Source organism: Echinops telfairi, unplaced genomic scaffold, assembly GCF_000313985.2.
Source record: "Echinops telfairi isolate 266 unplaced genomic scaffold, ASM31398v2 ScPeMD7_1;HRSCAF=3_0, whole genome shotgun sequence".
NCBI lineage: Eukaryota > Metazoa > Chordata > Mammalia > Afrosoricida > Tenrecidae > Echinops > Echinops telfairi.
Window position 1 is genome coordinate 6795236 of NW_022103896.1, and position 6990 is coordinate 6802225.

Here is a 6990-nt window from a genome sequence, read left to right on the forward strand (position 1 = left end):
AGTAGGCCTTCCGTGTTCTGCACAGGCTTTGTGTGCTCCACAGCCACCAGATCAACAATTGTAGGCATAGTGGGTGCCCATGACGGAGGCCATGCGTGTGGATGCTAAGGTGCCAAGTTCAGCCGCCTCTGTCAGTGCCCCTCCACCCACCCGAAGGCCCAGGGACCTTGGTTCACACAATCACCTAGCCCTGCCCAGTGGTTCTGTTGGCTCCAGTCTGTCTTGGTGGCCAGGATGACTGCATCGGCCTTGTGTGCCCAGCGGTGGCCTGGTTTTAAAGACAGAAGGTCCCTTGTGCAGGGAGCCCTCCGGGTCCCTGAGGAACCGGGTCGACTGGTCACCAGGACAGCGGTCCACATTTTTGGCCGGCTGTTAGTTAGGCTTGTTGTTGTCTGAGCTGGGCAGGAGACAGACGAGGGAGGCTCTCTGCTTCCTTAGAGTGAGAGCCTCAGAGACCTGGGGGCCGTTCTCCTCTGGCCCGTCCGGGCTCTGTGAGTCAGAATCAGCCCAGTAGCAGTGAGTTTGCCTTCTGTGTCAGTCCAAAAGTATTACTTGGGTGGGTGGGGGGGGATTGGTTCCTGTGTACATGGATTTATTCCAATCAACACATGTTTAAACATGTCTGATCAGTGGCTGGCTGCAGCCACGTTCTCTGTCATACACTGGTCTCTTTAGCTACCTTCAACATGTGTGTGTGTGAGTGTACACTTTTACGTCACGGGGAGGGACAATTCTTAAGGTCCGAGCTGGTTCCACAGTTCTTACAAAGCTCAAATGGGCGTCTTCCCCTGCCATACGGGAACGCTGCTCCAGCGGAACAGCCCCTTCTAGGTGTGCACGACGTCCGGGTGAGCACAGGGAAGACCTTCGCTCCAGGAACAGGGAGAGCCCCTGGGAGGCCCTGACGCGGGCATCACACACCTCATGTCGGCGGCGACTCGCGGCTGTGCGTTTGGTCTTGGTCTTTATGGTGGCTCTGTGTTCAGTTGTGTGAGGCGCTGCGTGCTCTGTTCTACAATGGTGATCCCGTGATCATCGGTGTCTGGTTCTGTGGTTCTCATTCGTGCCCCTCCGTCAGCATCAACGCAATGGCAGTGAGAATTTTTGGGTTGCAGCTTGACAGGCAGCATCCTAATCGGTCAAGGACCAGGCATCCACCTCGGCATGGCGTGGAATGGCTCTTTTCGCCTTAATTTAATTCTGGGAGTGTTCAGTGGTTGGACAGGCGAGTAGTCGTTGTTGAGTTTGCTTCTGGGGTTGTTTGTAAGTATTGGCCTCAAAACAAACAATGACGGTTGTCCTGTCTCCATGAAGACCACATCCACTCTCCACACGATGGCCAACCTTCTTTTTGTGGTGGCCGGAGTTATTTGCAACACTGTAAGTACCATTTGCAAAAAGGCATTTCCGGAAGCAGCTTTTTCAATCCCATTGCAGAGGGACATTCTTCCCTCCGTAGCTTCTCTGGGGTAAAAAGACAAAGTGTTAGAGACGCACTGTGGTTTTCCCCGGTGACCCTGTCCGGCACCTGCATGTCCCTGTGCTTGCTGAAAGTCACCAGACGCAGCCCCGACTCCTCATCATCCCCTTTGTCTGTGTTCCAGGAGACGGCGCTTTGACATCACGGGAAGGAACCTGTGGGCTTGAGGACGGCATGCAGGCTACCTGTTGGCACCTGGTCCTCTGGCTTCAGGAAGTACAGTGGGGACAGAAGGGCAGCAGTGTGTGTCTCTGTGAACAGGCCACAGCGAGGCCCGCCCCTCTCTGCGTTCATTTCCCTGGACAGGCCTCCGCCCTTGAAGAGCCTTGGCGGTGCTGTGGTGAAGCACTCGGCTGCCAACCGAAAGATCTGCGGGCCTAGCCACCCCTTCCATGACGATGCCCAGCTGGGGGAGTCCCACAGGTGGTCCTGACCTACTCCATGGGGTGGCTCTGAGCCCCATGGACTGGACGTCAGAGGGGTGCATGGGGAGAGGGGAGACGGCATTAGACTCTGACTCTGAGCAGTGAGTCACACTGTATTATTAATTGTCTGATTTAGAGCCCCGCTGTGTGAGTGGTGATGGCCTGGGCTTGGCCTCCGGAGCACGCCGGGGCTGCGCTGCCAGTGTGCCGGTGAGTACTCATGTTGACGCGCTGCGTTCTGGGAGAGAGCACATGTGAAACAGACAGAAAGGCCGTGTGGCCTGGCGCAGCAGAAGCGCGTGACACTCCAATAGACCCCGGGTGAACACCCTCCCCACCGTCCCCCAGAGCCAGGGCCTCTGCCCCCGTGGAGCGACTCCCGAACGCCTGTTGCTGTAAACATCCCCGACTGGAAGCTGTGACTCTGCCGAGCTTTCAGTCTGATGTTTGCTCCAGCCAGCTGTTCATGGGCATCACCCTGTGTCTGACATCGCATCGGCGGGCGGAGAGGTGGCGAGTGGGGGTCGGAGTACACCTGAACACTTCTGCTTATTGTGCAGCAAAGGGGAGGATACGCCTGTGCACATGGCCTCCCCCCTCGGAGTGCCCCCACGTCCTGGTCCTGATAACAGCCCACCCTCGGCCTACTGGATTAGACGTGCCCGATTCTGTGTCACTGCATGGGATCCTTGGTGGCCGAGGCAGGGGCTAGGTCCTGAGCTTTCTTCAGGCCTGAGAACATCCCTGTGCCTGGGGGTGTGGGTGTGTGTGTGTGTGTGTGTGCCATGTGATCTTGGAGCACGGGGTCTTCTAGGACTGGGGCGTGATTCAGAGTCACCTCTGAGGAGAAGCGGACCAGGAGGTGGATAGTGAGTGGGCATCCACTCCATGGCAGTGAGTGTGGGGTTTCATTTGGTTTCATGGGTAGCAGCTCCCAGGTGGGGGGTTTGCAGAGCCGACCCTGAAAGGCGTCACAGTGTGTGGCGTGCCCTGAAGCTGACCACGGGGCCAGGCACTCCGGACGAGGCTGCCTCGTGCCCTTGTCCGGCCAGTCCCACCGTCCTTCTGGGCCACAGGATTACCGGTGCGATCCGTGTTGTGTGACATTTGTTCCACAGTATGCTGCCCTAATGAGCTGAATCAAAGATCATGTCGGCTCTAATGCCGGATCCTGGGCTTCCACCACTATCCCCTGCGACAGTCTGCCCAGCCTTGCTCCCTGGCGGCCGAGCCCTCAGCTCTGCTCCTGAAAGGCCTGCCTTCCTCACCATCAGAGTTGCCAGTCAGTATCCTCAGCCTTGAACTTGGCATCTGGGAAGAAGTGGGCGATGGTTTCTGACAGTCTAAAAATCCCCCAAGTCCCTCCCTGGTTCATTTACTACTGAGGAAGAGATAGGGTTTGCGTTACGAGTAGCACATGTTGTGCCACTGAATGCCACCTGCAGGCAAGATTGCGGTTTCCCCCCAACATGTAAACTCTGAGGGTCGTGAGGTCCCCAAGGAACCATAGCCATCACCGCTAGAGTTAAACGTCGTCACGTGTCTGTAGAGGGACTCCCAGTCTTAGAGTTTCTGCTGGTTTGAGGTGCTCTTATGTCATGCTATTTCCGTGAGCCCCGCACACCGTGGGTGGACATGGGACACGGGGCTTCCATGTGGCCCGCTCCTAGCCCACAGCATACGGCCAACTCGCTCCTCGTTTGATAGTTCGGACCCCTCAGCGCTGCTTCCAGAGCGATGGCTGAGTTGGCTGCCCTGCTTCTCAGGCGCGCATCCGTGTGCATCAGAACCCCCGAGGGCGGTGGATGCAAACGGGTTGCTGGCTCATCCCCAGGGCTCCTGAGCCCCCGGGAATCGGGGTGTTCCCTGGGAAAGTGCCGTTCCCGTGAGTTCTCGCGTGCTACCCAATGCCCCTGTACCTGGGCCGGCGGCCTTGCTTTTGCACATGTTCCCTGCTGGGTCCCACGCCCAGTTAGTGACGGGGTGCAGTGCCCAACGCTCCCAACAGAAGCCCAGGCCGGATCCGAAGTCCGCTTATGAAATGGAAGCTGACGGCCGTTTTCCCCTAAAGCAGACGTCCTCTCCACTGCTGAGAAGAAAGGGGTATGGTTGCAGCAGGAGCTGCTGAAACAGGAACAGTAAGCTTGCATAGACAATGAGTGTGTGCCAGCATGTGCACACGTATGTCATCGCCCAGGAAAGGTAGCCCAGGTGGGAAGCCAGGAGGGTCCAGAGAGCCCTGCGGTGCCTGGGGACTTCCAGACAGCGTAGAGTTTGCCTGCGGTGGTTCTTGTGTTTGATTTTGCTTCCAGATTTGAGGTGTGGAAAGTTTGGGATGAAGAGCCTCTTATGCGTCGTAGCAGCGTCTGTTGGGTGTGGGGAGCCATGCAGATAGAAGGAACAGCACCTGGCAGGGAAGGTGCAAGACGCCAGGGACCACCTCCCAGGTGTTCAGTTGACGTGCTCTTTCTTGGGCCCCAAAGAGGACGTGCAGGTGGAGTTGTCGGGAGGTGAATGCTGCCACAGGGAGGGGTGAGACGGGACGCCAGCCGCGTTCGTATATCAGGCCAAAGATGCCGCATCCTCGCTCAGTGAGGAAGAAGACGAACACCGCTTCTCCCTTCCCCGCTTCCTCTCAGGACAGACCCTTCTCTCATCTCAGGAGGTGATCATGCCGGCCCTTGTTTACCCCATGTTCCCCGAGGCCGTCTTGACCCGTGCGCCCTGTCACCTGGACTGAAGGGCCCACGTGAAGTGAGCAGAGCCCGGCCGAGTGTCCGCTCATGTAAACATCCTACACTCAGCTGTCGGGCACGGAGGGCTGGGAGGCGGATGTTTACGTCAGCTGCCTCGGCATGTCAGCCGGCCACGCACCAGACCGACCCGACGCGGGAGCGGCCATGGAGGGGTGGGGGGCTGCGGGCAGGGGACCCAGAGCCCTGTTGGGTTCTTTTCCGTGTCCCAGGGATTGGACAAGGGTGGGTCCTCGTTTGTCTTTGAGGGCGGGCTGCAGGCGTGGGCAGCGTCACAAGGGTGCCGGGCACGAGCATGGTCCCTCTGGGTTGGCGGCATTCTCACTCTTCCAGAGCCACCAACACACTGCGCCCCGCCTCGATGGCAGCTGTCCACGTGGCTACCTGTGTGTGGCCCGTTGTTTTTAAGATGTCAGCCTTTCCCCGTTCAGAATATAGCTGTGTCCTGCCTTCTTGGATCCTGACACTAGCGCCGAGTGTGTGTTTTTCTGGTGTGTAGGCTACTCTGGCGTCCATGCTTGTACTAGAAACACTGCCTAAGATTAATGGTGTGTTGCTTTGTTTTTCAATTCCATGAAATCAGTCCTGTTCATGTCGGTGACAAATCTATATTCCCTCTAGGCAGAAACAAAACCAACGGTGGCTACGGCGCCTCAGTGACAGAGGGAGTGCCTGCAATCCCGCTCGATGACCTGCCGGCGCGGGGCTTGTCTGACATTCAGAGCTGGAGCCTGGGCGGGCGTGTCTCCTGTGGACCCTATTGGCCACCAGCTGGGAGGGCCCACATGACGGGATCCTGTGGAAGGAAGAAGGGGTGGGGCTCTTTAAGGTGACTTTGTTCAACAGAAGAAAACAATCTCTAATTATTTTATTTGTTATTAAGAAGGGAGCTGTTCTCTGTACCAGTAGGAGCCCTGGTGGCACAATGAGCAAAGTCCCAGGCTGTTGGTTTCAAGGTCGGTGGTTCAAATCCACCAGCCGCTCTAGGAGAGAAAGATGAGGCTCTCTGCTCTCCTAAAGATTTATAGCCTTAGATAGAAGCCCTGAGGGCCAGTTCTATGCTGTCCTACAGAACCCCCGTGGGTCTGAATCAGCTGGGCAGCAGCAGGTTGGGTTTGGCCATTGGTTCTATTATGTATCAGATACAAAACCTCTGTCATTGTGCCTTCCTTTGAAACCTGTCAAATGCTGAAGAAGCCGTTCTGTAATTATACCGAGTCCAGAGAGAGTCGCAGTGCGTTGTGGGAGCGCGACACACACTAAAGATCTCTGTAACCAGGCTCTCAATCTGAGCACATTTGGGAGTCCCCCAGCCATGAACCAGTGTGTCAAATACAGTGTTCTCTGCTCCTCTGGGGGGGGGGAATGGGTAGTGTTTATGTGTGGCGCAGGTTACCAAATGGCCTGAAGTTCAAATCCAAAACCCAGGGGTTGATTGTGAATCGTTCTGTTTGGTTTGACATTCATTGGCTTGCACCTCAGTGCTCTGATCATGTGGTAGGGCCTCCGACCGCAGCGGCCCTTGGCAGTCGCACGTTGCCACTCTGCACAAATTAGATGTGACACTGGAGTTGTAATGAAGTGCCCTTGGAGTGTGCCTCATGCTTTAATTGGCCCAACGAAAGTCTAAGTTGTACAGGGCTCTCTGCCCCCCAGGAAGCACGTGCCTGCCATCTTTGCTGACCGGGTACTTGCTGAAATGTGAACGTTTTATGTATATTTTCTTCCTGATAAGCACGTGCGTCTCAGTTTCCACTGTGACAGAATCTGGACAAGTGCAGTGTCCCCTCTCCCCTCCTTGTCACCACCTCGCTGTCTGTGTGACTCGTCTCAACAGAGAAAACTTAAAAGTGGGCAAACGAAATCAGAAAAATGTAAAGTTGGGTCTCTTGCATAATAACTGTGTATGTCCTGAAATTAAACTCTTATTTTCTGTCAAGGATAACTCTCTGCTCACCAGTTATTTACCTTTTCTCTTGCCGTATGCCTTTCTCCCCTCGTCGTCCCCAGTCCTGTGGACGGATGGTTCCGGAGGTCCCCTGCCAGCTTCCATCTTTGAAAAGTGTTAGCGAATGTTGGGAATTTGTTGTCCGGAACTGGTCTCGCCTTTTAGTTAAATGTATTTCAGTGGGGTTTTTTGGTGTTTGTTTCTTTTTTGTCTCCCCTCCCACCCTCCGCCCCGCCCCCCAAGATTCCACTTGTTCATATGAAAAGACCCAAGTGTTATTCCATGTAAACTGTTAGGAAAAAATTACGGCAGACAACTGTGCATTCAGCCCCACCCCCTTTTTTTGTTAATAACTTAGTATTGAAAGATTAGGAGTTTTCTAAA

The 6990-nt window shown here is 55.5% G+C and overlaps 1 long non-coding RNA gene across 9 annotated transcripts in view; it reads left to right on the forward strand.

The window, feature by feature from the left end:
• LOC123521215 overlaps positions 1 to 6603 on the forward strand; it is a 28142-nt gene extending 21539 nt beyond the window's left edge. For 8 of the 9 annotated variants that reach the window (XR_006679684.1, XR_006679687.1, XR_006679691.1 and 5 more), the window contains 3 exons: positions 1605 to 1903; positions 2042 to 2115; positions 5280 to 6603. This is a non-coding gene — a long non-coding RNA (uncharacterized LOC123521215). The remainder of the gene's footprint in view (positions 1 to 1604; positions 1904 to 2041; positions 2116 to 5279) is intronic. The other variant, XR_006679692.1, reaches the window with a different exon arrangement.
• The last annotated feature ends 387 nt before the right edge of the window (positions 6604 to 6990 follow it).